Source organism: Mya arenaria, chromosome 5, assembly GCF_026914265.1.
Source record: "Mya arenaria isolate MELC-2E11 chromosome 5, ASM2691426v1".
Taxonomy (NCBI): Eukaryota; Metazoa; Mollusca; class Bivalvia; order Myida; family Myidae; genus Mya; species Mya arenaria.
The window spans coordinates 44,226,217-44,244,905 of NC_069126.1; the positions used below are offsets into that span (position 1 = coordinate 44,226,217).

Consider the following 18,689-nt stretch of genomic DNA (forward strand, 5'->3'; position numbering starts at 1 on the left):
GTTTTTTTCTTTATTTTACATGGTTTTTTTTGAGAAATATGTGACATTTCACTAAAGAAGATTCCAGACAAGTACAATGATACTACCACACACAAATTTTAATTTTGATATTCAAAAACACCCTTCTAAATTTTGAGAAAAAAAACACCACTTTGTGCAAGTCTGGAAATCATGGAAAATGATTTAAATTGAGTACGGTATGAAAACAAAACAAATTATAGGGGGAGACCCCTCCCCCCCCCCCAAAAAAAAAACAAAAAAAAAACAACAACAACAACAACTTGTGACAGGGGTGGACCCCTCCCCCAGTTGCCCCTACATGACTCATGTAGCTTGCCCTTTTCAAAACTCCACCCTGCCCTTTTCAAATCCTGGCTGGAGCACTGACGTACATATGAGAAATTAATTTAAACATTAATGGGAATTAAACTTAGCAAAAGCATAGTGATATCTACAGAGCATTATTCAATCATCAGTGTTCAGATAGACAAAACCTTGAATGAGAAGTCTTATAATACTGTCAAATGTCTCTGATTTTAGGAACGTGTTTTGTAAATATTATTGAAATTGCAGAACATTTAAGACACAATAGGAAGATAAGTAATCATTATGATGAGGTTATTAAATAATGTTACGATTCTGTAAAGTCATATATTGTGACTGTAAGATATTGGCACAACTGTAACTTAACATATTGACAGAATGGTAAAACACAACAATGGCAAAAATGGAAGTACACTATTTTATAAATATCAAATTTCAAATCCCCCGCCACGGAGTGGGGAGGGGATTACAGAAACACTTCATCAGTCTGTCTGTCCGTCTGGCTGTAACATTTCGTGTCCGTGCTATAACTTACTTATGCATTGATGGATTACCATATTGCTTGGTACAAATGTTGTCTTCATTGAGACGATGAACAGTGACATTGACCAGGGTCCATAACTCAAAGATCAAAGTCACACGAGATATTTAAATGTCAGAGTACACATACTCGTGTCCGCGCTATAAACTCTTCCTACATATATCAATTTGGTCACAGTATGTCAGCCTTAACTGAAACAGTAATTTATTTTTAGTAACAGTGACAACGACCCTAGGGGGCCAAAAAGCATCCATTAAAGCTCTGCATAAACTTGTCCTATATACCAAGTTTGGTCACACTATGTCAACCCTTACTTGAGTTATTCAGTACTTACCATATTTCTATTTTGACCTTGACCTAGACCATAACTCTCGGGGCTAAAAACACAATCTCAGGAAAGGTCTCTATAAACTCTTCCTATATACCAAATTTGGTACCAATTAGAAGACCCTTACTTAAGTTATTCAAAACCAACCCTTTTTCTATTAATAGTAACCTTGACCTTGATCATAGGGGCCACAAATGCATTCCTATAAAAGGTCTCCATAAACTCTTTGCATATACCAAGTTTGGTCTCTTTATGTCAAACCTAGCTAAAATTATTCTATACATAAGGTGACTTTGACGCTGCTCTAACACCAGCCCGCCCGAACAATGACACAGGTCATTCAAATATCTTGTTTTTCCTTTACGAAAATGTGGTTAGGAATATAAAAATGTGCCTTTCAAAAGAAATTAAAAGAAGAGTTAAAAAGAAAACATTTAAGTGCAATAATTTGTATTTAGGGTTAACATGAAGTTATGTTCCTTAGTGTAAGATGGTCTTCAATAATTCTGCGAAGTAATAAGTGCGTTGAATGAAGGTATAGAAGTTTTTTTATTAAAATCCCAACTTGCCCTAAAACTTTAACTTGCCCTAAAACTTTAACGTAAGTCAATCAGGGGCCATAACTTGTATTAAGGATAATATGAATGAAGGGTATAGAAGTTATCAATAAATATGTCAACCTGCCCTAAAAATTTTACCTAAGTTCCATAGTCAATCAGGGTCCATTATGTGAATAAAATATGATATGGAGTTATCTTACCTAATTATGTGATGGCACTGAACAACTGTGTAAAGTATTAAGTCAATTGAATGAAGGGTATTGGACTTATTAGTGAAAATCCCAACTTGTTCTAAAACTTTAACCTGCCCTAAACCTTTAACCTAAATCAATCAGGGGCTATAACTTGTATTGAGGATAATACAGAGTTATGTAACCTCATTGTGTGATGGTCCTGAACAAATGTGTCAAGTATTAAGTTAAATGAACGAATGGTAGAGAAGTTATTAATAAATATCCCAACCTGCCCTAAAACTTTAACCTAAGTTTGATAGTCAATCAGGGGCCATAACTTGTATAAAGGAGTTATCTATTCCCATTATATGATGGCCCTGAACACCTGTGTGAGGTATTAAGTCAATTGAATGAAGGGTATTGGACTTATAAGTGAAAATCCCAACTTGCCCTAAAACTTGAACCGGACACCGACACCAGAGCGAACAGTATAGCCCACCTTATTCTTAAAATAGTCGAGCTAAAAAAACACAAATGTGATAATATATTATAACATGTGTTTTCTCTTCAAAAACAGTGAAACAAGGTTATGACATCACCACAAAATATATGTATCACTTTATCGAAAATACTTAAGGCTTGCTATTTCATCGATGTTATGAATCAAGACTCATTTTCCTTTTTTTTAGCCAAAATAACCTTGACATTGATCTTACCTACACTACACACAATATGTATAACTTTAACAAATACTCTTTTATTATGTTCAAATATTCAAGAATAGTTTAGGTTACTGATCAAACAACTTGTATTTCTATATTCTTGACCAGTGGTTGTGTACAATTTTGATCAGATTCAACATACCGGTCAGGTTGCGAGAAAAACAAATTGCCTTGTGTTTACTTGATGTAGTGTCAGCTAAAGCATTGAGGCAGGTTGTTTCATTAAGAATCAATTGGTCCTTTCACACTTGCAATGACAAGTTTTTCATTTTCAAACTTTCCTCTAGCGTTTATAGGGAAGAGCACTGTGAGGTAGAAGTGAAGTGCAGGATCGTCACCGATTGTTTTTAGTTCAGGTATTATGATGAGGAGTAACTCAACTGTTGAAGATCAAGTTGGAACAGTTTCCGCATTTCATACCTACTGCTGCGTTTGATAACAACCTCAGCTGTGCAAAAGTAGGCCACTTGTGTAAGGGACTGGCTCAAACATAGAGGACATTTGTCAAGGTCCATTTACTTGTTGCCACACTCTAAAAAGGTATGAAAGGAGTTTGTTATGATATCATGATAAGTGAATGTAGCACTGAAGACCTGATAACATGAAATAACTCTAAACATTAAACTGAGGTGAATTTGTTAGGTTTCAAGGTTGATTTCATAAGCTTTATTCGAAATGTGAATTGACAGGTAATTTGCTATTTGATGTCAATTCTGAATCCGGTTATACAAATCAAACATTGATGGATGAATTGCAGAATAATAATTAAGATTAAGTATTTATATACAAGTAATGATTTCATTCCTTTATTCAGCTATTGAGTTAAGCAATTTTGTTAGAAAAAGTGAAAAAATGTTATTTATTTTTAGGAAGGCTTGTTTATAGGTCATGTATTTTGTGCGAAATAAATATCAAATGATGTCTAAAAATATATTATATTGTGAAATAATGTAAGCTTGTAGAGTTAATTTTTTTTAACATTATATGAAATTGTGAATAATTGTAAATACATTCAATTATTTATTGAAATGCATTGAAACATCCATATGTTATTGTTTTATTAAAGGTTGAATGTTAATACCAAAAGCAATGCTATTTAAAGTTGCAGTTAAAAACTTAGCAAAATATTTGCCTAGCTTTAGTTGTGTTACATAACAACGCAAAATGCAGAAGGTTTGGGATTTCATTTTTAATATGAATGCTGGCTATTGTTCTGAAACCATAAAGTTAACAGGAAACTAAGAAAGAGAACAAACCTGGTTTTGGGCAGCGGGGCAGCACTGATATTTGTGGGCTGAAGAATACTCATTTCTTGGAACTCCTCAGTCCTGGCCCATTATTGTTGGTGGCCATTTTTTGCAGTTTTCATCTTGAAGATGAAGCCCTTTCTGTTCAATATTTACAACTCTTGTGGTAGAAACTGGAATGTAGGATGATAAATATAAATATACATTTTATTGAGACAGAATCCCGTAAAACATGTTTATTATTTTAAACTAATGCACCAGTCAATTGTAACCACGACCCCCAAGGTCCGGGGGTATACCAGGGATAGCCGGGAAAATGGACCATGTTTTTAACTTTCAGGTGGCCCTGCATTGCCGGGATGGTTATGTCTCGCTTTAAATATAGCAGGGAATGGGCCTTACCTGGGGTGCGGGGGCATTTGGCGAGATTAAACCATCTGTTCATCCCCGCAGGACATGATTTTAGCCAAGATTGGCCGGACCTATGGTCAGGGTCCTCGCTATTCCCCTGACCGGGGGGGGGGGGGCGTGGTTTCAATTGACTGATGCATTAGTCTAAAATAATAACTGGTGCATAATGAAAACGATGCAAAAATTTAATGACTACGAACAAATCACCTTAAACTCGTTACATACAGACTGACATGCCAAACTTTGCGCATGCATTACGAAGAAGGGCTTGAAATATCATCCCTACCATTGTGACTCATTCAGTTAGACGCGTTAATGTCCAAATCGAACGTTTTTGTTGCGGTATTTCACTTCGAATCACCCTCTCGCAATTTTGACCTTGATCGCACACTCGCCTATATCTGAAATGCAAGAAGTGTTTTCATTGGACGGCTATCATTCCTGGTTTTAATGACGCAATTTGGAAAAGCCTTCAAATGTTGTCCAAAATGAAAGTAGGAATACCGCAAAAAAACCGTGCTACTGTTTAAATCGAAAGACACGAAACCTGCTTTTAAAATGATAAATATAAAATAACAATAGTTTTTCAGTTCACTACGTAAAAAGAAAATGAAAATACCTTTCCCCAACCGCCAGCGTGTTGACCTCGATATCCCTAGTGTACTGGACGCTTGCATCTGACCCGTACGTGTCATAACCGGGTAATCAGATAATAAACTGGTTCACCGATTTTCTAAGATTATTGTTAGATACATTCTGCGCATTCGTGGTTTATTCTTTTATGTAAAAATATTTAAATAAAAAAGAGAAGTTTTCTCAACAACTGTGCATTTATGATATTTTTTCTCTAAAAGAGTTATTTAAAAAAATCTCTGGTTTTAATTTGCCATATATTTTCAAAGCTTCACATATTAGAAGATTACCAATCTTCTATTGCAAAATCGAACAGGAACCAGTCTAATGGCGAACTGCTTCGGAATTATCCGAGAGCGGACGGTAAGAAACGGCGCATGCGCGATCAAAACAATGAAAACGCCGCATGCGCAAGCCCATTGCACCAGGGACACTTCTAAAACAATCAATATATGCGCCGGGCGCCGATGCGCCCGCGCAATAACTGAGAGCTGCTTAACGTTTATTGGCGGTTTAGTGGGTTAAACGAACACATGACTTTTAAGCTGTTCGTTGAAACCATTTTGTTCTTGTTTAAACCTCGAAATCATTATGCGCTATTTTTAAACCGAAATGCTCAGCTGAGACAGCGACATAATTGTTGCGTTTATTTTTTAATTATGTAAAAAAATGTATGATCTACAGCATACATATTGACATTATTAAGCTTGTTTCAAATATGACGATTTAGAGATCCCTTTAAGAGCTAGCATTGTTGATTCGGCTTGGATTCATTCGTTTGCAGGCGATGTTTATTTCCGGTTGTTGAGTACATATAATTATAATAATTTCTTTAGTTTATTTATTTTGCTTAACTAATTATTCATTGTTTTGAAGTTGATACTGGCCCTTATAAGGTTTATTATTTTAGTTTTAAAAATATTATAAATATCGGACCAAGTGTGAGGTTATGGCCATTTAAACTTGTTCAATCCCTCAGCAGACTCATGCCTCAATTGAATTCGTGCTTCACTGACCGTACTAAGACGCTTATCCCAACAATTATCTATTTTTTGTTTGTGGCGTGTGTTTATATGTACGCGGTCACAGGTGTCCGGTGCGTTGTTTTGACCCGCACCCCCTCTACTACCCAGCCACCTCTACAACCCACCATTTTTTCCCAATATCTCAATATTATCTAGATATTATTTAAACATCATAATATGACATAACATCCAACTTCTGACAATTTCCCATCTGTGACAAAGTTTATTATAGAAAGGTAGACATGAAAGCGTGCTGAAAATACACATCTATTTGCTAAAAAACGTCATAACTTTGTCAAAAGATGGACAATCCTGACACAAAGTAGCTCTTTTCGTGGGGAGGACCCATCTATAAGAATAACCATCACAAATACCATCGCTCTTCAAATGTAAAACAGCTACACCTCAAATACTTCCAAAATGGCCAAATGAGAACACGTCTGACTGATTTCTAAACGCCGATTTGTCCAGAGTAAAAATGCACTTATTTCAACATGTGCCAACGTTATTCACCAATAATTTGGATAGAACATGTTTACTTAAACACTAAAGAATGTTCAATGATAAATGTGAATCCTCAGACTGTAACTTTTATCAGAAGTTTGAATCGGCCATTTCCAGAAAAAGTGTCGAACGTTATACCCATGTTATTTTCCACGAATGAATTGGTAGATGATTTTAATAGGAAAAGCATAATTAAATAGCCCGGCTAAATGTATGAGTTCATGCAAATGACACTGGAGAGAAGCGGTATCTGGACAAAATGACAGTTCCAAAAGTGTTATGGCTGGAAATTGGTGTACCAGTGATACTAATGCGCAACCTTACAAATGGCCTGCAAGGATATGTAATTGGCATCACTGAAGATGGCACTGTTGTCAAATTTGCTGGTAATGAAATTCCAATTAAAAAAGTAAAATGTACAGGTTTGTTTAATTCATTCTTTTCAATATTTAAAAGTTTTTAAATATTTGTACATTTTTAAAAAAAAATGTTCAACCAAAAGGAACCATTACAGATGACTTATTTAAGATAAAACTGTTGAAAAATAAAATTATTTATTTAAAAGACAATATTTTAAGTGACTTAGTATATCATTGTATATTTTTTCAGTTTTCAGCCAACTGAAGAAAATGGATGTAGCAGTCAGAGAAAAGTATCCACTCAAACTTGCCATATGCAATTAGTATACACAAGTCCCAAGGAATGTCACTGCACAGGTAGTTATGGTGATGATAACAAAGGGTTCTCAATAAGAATCGGTCACCGGCCAAAATTTGCAAAAATAAAATTGAAAGCGCCTTTTTGGACCCTTAGTTGATAGATTATTTTCAAGTAAAACCTATTAAGAACCCTGATAACAGTATGTGCATGAAATTATGTTACATCCAAGTCCACTTATATATGCAGTTCTGTGAAGTCTCATTTTTTATTTAACAGATGCATTTCTCGACTCAACTAAACCCAAATTTGATTTTCATTTGCTAAAATGTTAAATGTACTACAACAAAACATGTCGATGCTTACTTATGGGGCATATAAAAAAATATTTTTAGGGTCGAAGTTAACTTCAAAGGTATCTTCAAACCAGAAAAGTTTGGGATAACCCCCCAGGCAACATTTTAAACCATTAAAACTTAGGTTCTGAGGGAGGGCTGAATGTCAAAAGGTTGAGCCCTAAGTCACGCCCCATTTAACTTCCAATTCCTGGATCCGCCCTTGGCATGTATATCTTAATACCTGTCTTTTGTCTTTATGTCTGTCCGGATTGTTTGTGTCTGGTTCTCTTTTGGTCTGTCTTTCTTGCCCTGTCTGGGTTGTCTACATTTAATTTTTAATTATGTAACCAATAAAGATAGTGTGTCCATACAATTGCGGCTGAAGTGTTGCTACATTTGTATGACCTTGATGGGTCTGGGCATCGATTTCAATTCTTGCAAGAATCGCTTTTTGGGCTCGCTCTTCAACGTACAGTTGTAAGGCAAGCTGCCTTACGATTTTAACCTGCATTCCTCTTCTGATAGACCATATTTTGACCTGTTGAGTGATTGTCTGTATTGCAATGCACTTGGATTTGTATGAACACCATTGTACGTGGAGCGTTGTTGATTAAAGGCGTTTTCAACAACATCCGACTTATCAGTCCTTGAGTAATGTATACTTTATTTGATTGAGTAAGCAGAATTTGGCACAGTTCAATGAAATTATCAACACATGACTGAATATCTTCATGTGCTTGATGTGACAAAATAGCTTTTGAACGAGTTTTAGCGGAGACAGATTTATTGTTCATTATTATATTGGCATTTTTTCCCAGTCATTAAAACATTTCCCAATTTCTAAATGTTCAGACAGTCTGGTCATCTACTGCTTTATTTGGCTTCATATCTCGGAAAATTCGATTTAATTTTGATGTTTGTTTTAGAAGTTCAATAACTCCATCTAACACATAACCTTTTTTCCTAGATAGTGTTGATATTGCAGGAATATTTAAAATCTCAGAATCTGAGAACCAATCGTCGGCTAAGTGATTTCTCATTTTTGACTGGTTTGAAGGGAACATATGTTCATTTGTCAGTTTTCTGTGTAATTGTAAGGCATTTACCTTGTCCAATTTATAGCAGCCAACAAACATTTGCCATTGGACTAAATTTCCACTGTTGAGAACTAATTCCGAGTACTTTTTTCAGAAACTCCACTTTTTATAGTGTTTTTCCGCATTTGTTTTGACAACATGGGAAAAATCCATCATAAAAACCATACTTGAAAAAATACATGGGCTTTCACATCATTGTCCAATATTATTTTTTATAAAAGGCCTGTTACTTTGTGTACCGTCTAAACATGTATACAATGTCTTAAACCCATGCAATTGTAATTTGTACACAGCTTCCCAAAACAAGGAATATAATTCAGGAGCTTGTACTCCATCTGAAATGAAGTGTGCTATAGGGAATCTAAACCCTGCCACCCCTAAAAAACAAGCTGAAGCGCATGTGTCCCTATTGTTGTCTAATTTCCCCCCTTCTCAACTTATGGGATAAGTTTCTCCTACATCAGTCAGCCCTACTAGCTCAATATCATCTCTATATCTGATTTTGTGATTTTAATATCTGCTTGAATTGCCATTTCATCAATGATTAAACCATCCATATATCCATCTTCGCATAATTATCTCCGTACCGCCTCTTCATACATCCACCGTAACAAATCTTCATCATAACCAACACTCTGCTTAACCTTTGTTTTATAATGAATCAAAATACTTCTAGATGGAAGTTAAAAATATCCATTTTCCCTGACACTTTTATATATCTTTGGGCTTTTGTAGAACCATTGTAAGCAAAAGATCATGATGTTTTTGCTCCGTCTTCTGCCCTTTGGGTGCTTTGAAGCATATTCAGCTTGATTAAATAACATCTCAACCTTTTCACCTTTTGCATTTGGAATTAAAGCTTGAATATCCTCTCTTGTTACCTGTTTTCTTATTGATTGTTTTTTCATTATTATTCTGATCTATGATTGTGAGTGGGAAAAGTTCTTTTTCTTTTCAGTTTTGGGGTTTTCATGGTCACCCTGTGGTTTAGTTTAGCATTTTTAAACTTTTCCTGCAAGTCTGGGATATGTAAATTATTGGAACCACTCTGTTGCACACCAGTGAATGCAGACGTCTACTTTCACTATTTTTATTGTGCCATTTATTAAGTTCATGAACGCGACTTATTATCACTGACATTTACTCCTTCACAAAGTCTAACCACAGATGCTGCTTTAACAACAATTTCAATACCTTCTTTTGTTGAAATAAATTTGTTGCCAGTAAATATGGAATCAAGGTTTATTTCAGTTCCACTGACATGAAGTGACCATATTCCATCACAAAACAATGTTACTTTCTTCATTATATCATCTCCATCACAGAACTGATTTGTTCCAATGGAGAACTATACACTGTTCTTATTTGTAACAATGTTTAAGATTGTATTGGGTAGATTTCCTCTCAATTCCGGTGTTGCTCTTGGGGTAATATTGCTTAAGTCTGATTCATCCAGCTGTCCTTCATATATTGTGATTGTTGATTTCGATTTTTTTCTTATTTTGTTAGCACTGGGGAACATTTTCAGAATGCGTTTAATGAATAGTCTTTTACTATAAGTGATTTCAACCCGACATTTCTTCATCTCAAAATCAAATGCATTGTACAATGCATTGACCTGTACACTTTTAGACTCATCTTCCGACACTCTGGATAACAACCTATAAAGGAATAATGTAATATTTTATAATTCCTGTAAAATATACAGATAGACAGGCAGACAGACAGGCATGCAGGCAGGCAGACACGCAAGCACACACACACACGTTCGCACACACACAGACGCACACACGCACACACACACACACACACAAAAATAGACAGACAGACAGATACAACAATGAAAGTGACAAACATAATATTGTACAGCATCTATAGTGCTATTGTTTAACTTTCATAATATCTGTTAGTTGTAGGATTTCTAGCAAAGGACAGAACCAATTATTGAGAACTTCCTATACTTAATAGTGTTACATCCCCATTTTATATCAGAGTGAGATCAGATCGACACTTCTAGTAAATAAACCTTAAAGCTGCACCATCACAGATTGACAGTTTTGACAACTTTGACAACAGTTTTATACAAACATTTTTGTAAAAGATGCTTGTACTGTTCTTCGACTATGATCATTTTAGGATTCCACTTAAGAAATGATTTAAGATGTTTCATGAATACCGACCCAGTTCTACTGTGAGTTATCTCATATTACTAGATTGAAGGCATTGATGCAAAAATCAGCTGATTCCGAGACAAAAATTAAAACAAATCCTAACAACAGTCAATCTGAGAGAGTGCAGATTTAAAATAGCTGTTTGTCTCTGTAAACAATTTTGGATAGGCAGATACTTTGTTATACTATTATATTTTTGATAAGTTAGATAGGGAATATGACTATTTTCATTTTTTTATTATATATGCTTGAAATAATGAAACTCCAGAAATATTGTACAATCAGAGTCAAACAGCTTTATTGGCATATGATTTTAACATTTCAATATTTAAAGACACATGCTTTTTCATGGCTTACATGTCTATTTTCTTTAAGGTCAAGTCAACCTCAGAAACTGACGATCACTGTCCCAGAAATGGTTGCTATAGATGATGTTGAATATGATGATGCTACTGACAACGATGAATTTGACAAGGATATTCGACAGATTGATGAACTACAAAATCAAAACGATAATGTTGAATTACCAGAAGACCTGAACATTGAAAATATTTTTTGAAAATATTCATTGCCAGCATGTTGTGGATTGCCAGCATGTTGTGGCAACACACCACTTCAATACAAATAAAATCTTAGAGGATTTAAACAAAAGTAATGTTAAGAGGTTTGTGCAAAATAAATACTTAAAATTAAAGAGCATCTTGGAACCTCAGCAAGAAGCAGTGCAGGTCAACAAAATGCCAGCAAACAAAGAGATCCACAAAGTTCTTGTACCAAACGAGTGTTGAATTTAAATTGAATTGCCTTTCATTCTTTGACAAATCAGCATTGATTGACGAGCATATTGTATTTGCGTATTTGTTTTAATATTTCAAATTTAATTAAAATATTTACTGAAAAAAGTGGATTTGCTCACTATTTCAAACAGGCCTATATCTAAACGCACAGTGACAAATGCATCCATGGCTAGAATTAGGTACATTGGTGGTTATTGTGTTGCAAAGGTGCATTACAAGTACTTGCAGAAAAACAGTCAAATAGGTATAAAACTGATTCCAAAAATATTGCTGCATATAAAGATGCTGCGATTTGTGTTGACCTTTTGTCAGAACTAAAGGTAAATGAAAAATATGTACTAACAACAACAAATTAACCAGATTTGCTGCTTAATATTGAACGCAGACAAACATCTAAAAATAGATCCCTGACTAACATTTCAGATTCACTCACTGATCTTTTAAAAGCTGCAACAGAGCTTTGTTTGAAAATGTTAAGTAATGAATAATTAAATAAATATGAGGAAAATGTATGTGAACAAGTACGAAATGAAATTATTAAACAGGAGGAAATAAGAGAAAAGTTTTATAACGTAGTCAAGGAAAACTGTTCTAGCTCCTAAAGCAATAATACTCCGAAATCACATTGTTTAATAATATACATGTATAAAAAAACCCATAAAATAGCACTTAATGGTCAGTCAATCAGTATCGGAAATAAATTTTGGAAAGTTTCAATGTGGAGAATAAATGTCACACAAAAAACAGATCCAGGTGTCTAAACCAGCTGGGTAAGGTAAAGGTAAGATAAGCAAAACGAACTAGATAAAGCCACAGAATGTACAGATAAGGCGCAAACAAAGCAAAAAAATAAACGTAAAAGAAAGCAACATCGCGATTTAAGATCAGACAGTGATATACTGAAGCAAGGCCAGAAAAAGTGTCCTCTTTAGATGTACCTGACACTTTGGAGATACACCTGATTCACCACAACCAGGCACTCCAGGAACGCAAGTTGGAACTGAAAGAAACAGAAGAGAGACATAGTATAAGCCTCAAGGCTTTCTTCTCAATTCTGTGTACACTATTGTTTTGTGCATAATTTACATGTTTTTCTGTTTCAATGCATTACGTATTTGGTCTTTGTTAATTTGGAGTATGCTCAAATTTGTAGAACTAAACTAATTGTAAATATTATATCGAAATAAATATTGTTTAAACCAAGTTGGAACTGCTGGTGATTGACAAGGTACAAGTAAAAAGGGTGAATATTTACTTGTGGAACAGGCGGGAGAGGAGGGGAGTAGGATGAGAAAGGCGATGATCGTTAATTTGTTTAAAACTAACAAAATATATTAAAGGGGTCGAAGAAGAGAATTGGATTCAGTTTGACAGTTGTGATTGTTTATCTCATCGTTCATGCGCAGATTAAAACATAATATGAAATGGCGCAAAGCAACAGCAGAAGGCAATCAGTTTTGTTGTAAATTCTGTAAATAGATTGTAAAAATATTGTACAATTTGACTTCTTTTATTTATGACTTCTTGTATTTCTTATATTTAGAGGAAATATGTTTGTTTGGGATAGCCTAGCACATGAATTTTAAATGCCACATCTAAACTGTTTTGATATTGATATTGTCAACCCGAGAGCAGAATGTCACCCGAGGCGTAAGCCGATTAAAAATGTTTTTAATTCATTTAATAAAACAAGTTTAATAAGGTAAACAGAATATAACATAATAATATAATTATATCTAGAACAAAATTCCACCGTTTATTTTATGTCGTCTGATGGTTTTATGTACACATTGAATAGTGACGTCACTACTGTACGTGTATAAGGGAAGCAATCACGTCATGATTTAGCTAAAATATTGAAGCAGATATTTGCCCTTATATGACCTTCAAAATGTCATAGCGGTCACATGACCTGACAGTGCATTTTCGCTTGGTCACGTGTCAAAAAGGTTGAAAATGTTTCTGTAGTCAAAATGTCCCTTTTCGGGTAATGGGATTTTACCATTGTAGACAACAGTGAGGTATAATAATAGTATATATCAAATTGGGATGGTTTTACATTTTTTTTAAATCATTACGATGTTGTTTGTAGAATTATAATTGCCAAATACAACATTCATGGTAACATACTACATTAAAGTATTAGAAAAATAAAAAAGGACCTTTCGTAAATTGAAATTATGGTCATGTTACTGTTGTTACCCTAACAAACATTTTTCTTTTTAAAATTGGGATATTAGTCCGTTTGATTTCTAGAGCAGCCTTGATAATAAAACATAATAATAATTATAATCATCTTAATGCTTTATAAGACATGGATTTCCAAGATTATTGTCATGGTAAATATAAAATGTAAACATACAATAGATCTAATGAAAAAAATAGTATAATGCCCTCAATTACAAATAGAGCTTACCATCGCTGGGAGTCGAACCAAGATATCATCCTTCTAGAGGATGCATTCTACCACTGATCTACAGCTGTCAAGCTTGTAAGCAGTTTTGAGCCCTTAAAATAAATAAAATAAGTCAGGTTTTTACTTGTTATATATAATTGTATATGCATTTTTTTATTCATGCCGGACAAGGATTCGACCCAATTCAATATAAATATATATATATATATATATATATATGATATATATACCTTGATAAAGTCAACGAAAAATGCATAGAATGAAACAATAAATCATTCTGTAATGCAAGAATGTATGTTATTAACTTCTGTGAATTTCTGATTTAGTCTGTGTGTTTTTTTCTGTAAATAAAGAATGTTGGAGCAGAGGTTTCGGATAGGGGAGGACGGAGATGGGAATCATTTTTTTCTTTGGCCTGGACAATGCCCATCAAGCAGCGTATTTTTTTCTGGACTTTCGAAGTAATCATAATAAACATTAATGCATTTTGTTTACAGGTCTTATGAACTAACCTCGTCACAATTGACATCTTGTACACCTAGATCTTGTAGATCAATAGAAATAAACGAGTTCACGCGAACAAAAAACAACAGAATTTTACCTTTCAAACAAACCCGCCTTTTTTACTTCTATTACGCAAGGATACCATCCGAGGCAAATCCGAATGAGTCGGCAAGCCCCTGGGCGACGTTGACTGAATTTACTTTGAAAGAAAAACAACAACACTATTTTTATCGTTTGTTTTCGACAAACGGATTACAGACACATAATTGTTATAGGTAGATTTATTAGTTTGTCATACCATTCCAAATTATCGGTGAATGGCACATGTTGAAATAAGTAACTCTGGCCAAATCGGCGATTAGAAATCAGTCAGACGTGTTTTCAATTGGCCATGTTGGCAGTAGATGTTTTACATTTGAAGAGCGATGGTATTTTTGATGGTTTGTTTTATAGAGGGGGTCCTTCCAACGAAAAGAGCCATTTTTTGTCAGGCATTTCCAACTTTTTGACAAAGTTATGACGTTTATAGCCAGTAGATGTGTATTTTCAGTATCTCATGTCTACCTTTCTATAATATACTTTGTCACAGATGGGAAATTGTCAGAAGATTGATGTAATGTCAAATTATGATGTTTAAACAATATCTGGATATTTTTGAGATATTTGGAAATAATGGTGGGTTGTAGACGGGGCGGGGGTAGAAGATGGGGTGAGGGGTCAAAACAACGCACCGGAAACCTGTGTAAGCGGTGTGTATTTAGTTAATTGTCGTTAGTGCTCTTATATTGTGCCTCTAACAAGGTTTATTGTTCTAATATTCGACTATCGGGCTAGTTCCTATAGCTTTCATTGCATTATTGGCCATTTTGTTTCAAAATCATGTTTTGGTCTGATGCCCTTTTCTTGTTGTTTTAAAGGTATATACTTCATCGATATTTATTTCATCCAAGGACTGCCGGGGAAGCTTCAGGTTTAAAGTATTAAAGATATCTGTTATGCATACATTAGTAATTTAATGTTGCTTTTTTGGTGTCTCTCATCAGACCCTGGAGGGAAAACCTACTTTCAAGATGTTAGATTATATGTCATATATCGTAAACAAGAAATGTTTTGTTAGATATATATACTTTTTACCGTTGATAAAAACTAAGGTACTTTTGCAACTAAAACCAGACCCCAACAGGTAAATGCTGCCTTGTGATCGGTCAGTGATTGCCATATTGTTAAATACTTGATCTTTTATTCAATATATTGTATGAAGAAATGTTATTTACTGCAATTATCAGGTGTTGATAAGTTTTTGTCATACATAATGACCTTTAAGTTTGGACTTTATTTAAGTCATTGAAGTTTTTATAAGTTATGTTTATGTAAATAGTATACAAATAGTTCTATGTAATAAGTGAAAACTTGAGTTATTCAAATTGGCCCTTTTGTTTATGTTCCTTTTGTTTTGTTTTTGTAAATTTTAACATACAATGTATGAATATTTTTTACATAAAAATGTTTGTTGAGTTCATTGTTATAAAATGTAGTTACACTTATTATAGATGTCTGAATGGGTATGTAGACACAACATATACTGATGTCTAATTTGATAGCGTATTCTTATAATTGCCGCGGGCTTAACAATACTAAAAAACGCCTTGATATACTAAATTTACTTAAAGAAAAAAAGTTGATATAGCCTGTATTCAGGAAACACATTTTACAAATGAGCAGGAGACAACGATATATTCAGAATGGAATGGAGAATGTTTTTTTGGTCATGGTAAATCTAATGCTAGAGGAGTCGCTATTTTCATTAGAAAAATTTGAATGTGAAAATTTGTAATGTAGTAAAAGATAATAGTGGAAATTTTGTTATGATTGAAGTATGTACAATGATATGGTTTTCTTGTTAGCTCATATGTATGCACCAATCCATGATGTCCTAATTTCTTTAATATGATTTTAATAAAATAGATACATTTAATAATGTAGATAGGTATATAATTTGTGGAGATTATAATTTAGTGCTAAATCCAGAGTTGGACTACAAGAATTACAAATCTATGAATAACAATGTTAAAGCTAGAAAGAGATTGTTAAACATCATGTCAGATAGAGGCTTGTTAGATCCATATAGAGAGTTACATGGTGATACTAGAAATTATACATGGAGGAGATTGAACACATTTATAATAATCTCTATAAGGAAAATTTACCATGTGACTTTGATATACAAACTGAACTTAATAATTGCAACTATAATGTACTCAACAATCAGCAGTCACACTCTTTAGAGGGACTTTTAACATATGAAGAGGTTTCAGATACTGTCAAACAAATAAAAAATGATAAAAGTCCTGATTGTGATGGTTTTACAGTAAATTTTTATAAAATGTTTTGAAAGATATTGGAAAGTTTATTTTAAGAGCGATTAATCATGCTTTTTTTATCTAATTCATTTTCTAGAAATATCAAATTGGGAACCATTGTATGTATACCGGTAAGCCTAAACAGTTTTTGAAGAATTGGAGACCTATTGCTCTTTTAAATGTTATTTACAAGATAGCTTCAGGAAGTATAGCCAACAGATTGAAAAATGTTTTAGATACCTTAGTTTCAAAAGGATTCATTAAAGGTAGAAATATAATTGAAAACACAAGATTGTTGTATGATATGAAAACATGCGATGCTAAAAAAAATCCTGGCCTAGTGATGTTGATTGATTTTGAAAAGGCGTTTGACTCCATATCTATTAATTTTATTGAAAATACTATGTCAATGTTTAATTTTGGTGATATGTTTAAAAAATGGATAAGAATTTTTATGTATAATACAGAAGTTGCGATCCAATTAAATGGACACCTGTCTGAGTTTTTTTAAGATAAAAAGAGGATGTAGACAAGGGGACCCTATTTCTCCATATTTGTTTATTTTATGTTCAGAAATTCTGGCAATTATGATAAGAAACAATGAAACTGTAAAAGGTACATATATTGATATTGATGGTGAGGAATATAAGATCTCACAATTTGCTGATGATACATCTCTTCTGTTAGATGGTACTGAGGAAACAGTGAGAACGGTGGTAGATTGGTTGTATCATTTTTCACAATTATCAGGGCTTAAAGTTAATTATGATAAGACCAAATTAGTTTGGATAGGACCACTAAAATACTCATCACGATCCATAAAACAAAATTTAAACTGTCAGGGGGATGTACTAGATTCAAATTACTTGGGCTACATTTTGATGTGCATTTAAACTTAACAATTTTTCATCAAAATTTATCTTACCCATTTGGGGTAAGATAAATTTTGATGAAAAATTGTTAAAAGTTAAAAACAGCAATATGTATTGGAAAAAAAGGAAACTAACACCAATTGGCAGGCTTACTGTAGTTAAGGCAATTTTACTTCCATTATTTACAAACCTTTTCATTAGTCTGTATTGGGTATTGCAGGATATGGTACATAAGTTGAATATTAATGACTCAAGTACTGTCATTAATAGTATGTGTGTATTGTTAGGTTCTGGAAATAATAATTTCAAATTTGATATACTTTTATTAGAATATAAGAAATTTATTTTTCTATGTAAAAGAAAAAAGTGTGTTTCAACAGTTGTTGGTTTCAAAAATAGCCTTCAGTTAGCATGGAACATTTATGAAAATGCAAATATTTCAGATAAATTTAAAAATGATTGGGCAATTGTAAGAAATTTGTTCTTGTAACTACACTTTTCAGATTTCAAGTTTTCATACTAAAGAATAATACAATGTATCAGATAAACAATTATATTTTTTTTTACATGCATGTTTTATGATATTTTTTTCTCTTCCCCTTCCATTTTCCCCCCTTATTTCAGTCGTTCTTGGTTTATTTGTACATTCGTAGTATTTCAATTATTACTGATTACTGGTTCATAAATTTACTGCTTTGGTATATCATGCTTGTAAGTTTTGTATTATGTAATGATTTACTATGAAATGTAAAATGCATCTATATTGTTGAATAAACAAAAGTTTGAGGGAATAAAAATGTTTCCATAATAAAAGGTTAGTTTTGACTATTTTCTAGATAAAATTTTATTTAAACATATCTAGTCTGTATTTAATATCAAAGTTCTATATTAACATATTTTACTGTTTCATGTGAGCTACCCGGTTTTTATCAAAAGGGAGGCTATTATAGTTGAGTTTAAAAGTAGATCCAAAATTGGATAATTTCACTTCTTCTTTCAAAAACGATAT

General features: G+C 33.4%; 1 long non-coding RNA gene across 1 annotated transcript; it reads right to left on the reverse strand.

The window, feature by feature from the left end:
- Window positions 1-2,746: 2,746 nt before the first annotated feature.
- On the reverse strand, window positions 2,747-5,415 carry LOC128236246 (uncharacterized). Its single transcript, XR_008261299.1, has 4 exons — window positions 4,926-5,415; window positions 4,593-4,707; window positions 3,905-4,068; window positions 2,747-3,180 (listed from the first exon to the last, which is right to left on the reverse strand). It is a non-coding gene; the product is annotated as an uncharacterized LOC128236246 (long non-coding RNA).
- Window positions 5,416-18,689: the final 13,274 nt, after the last annotated feature.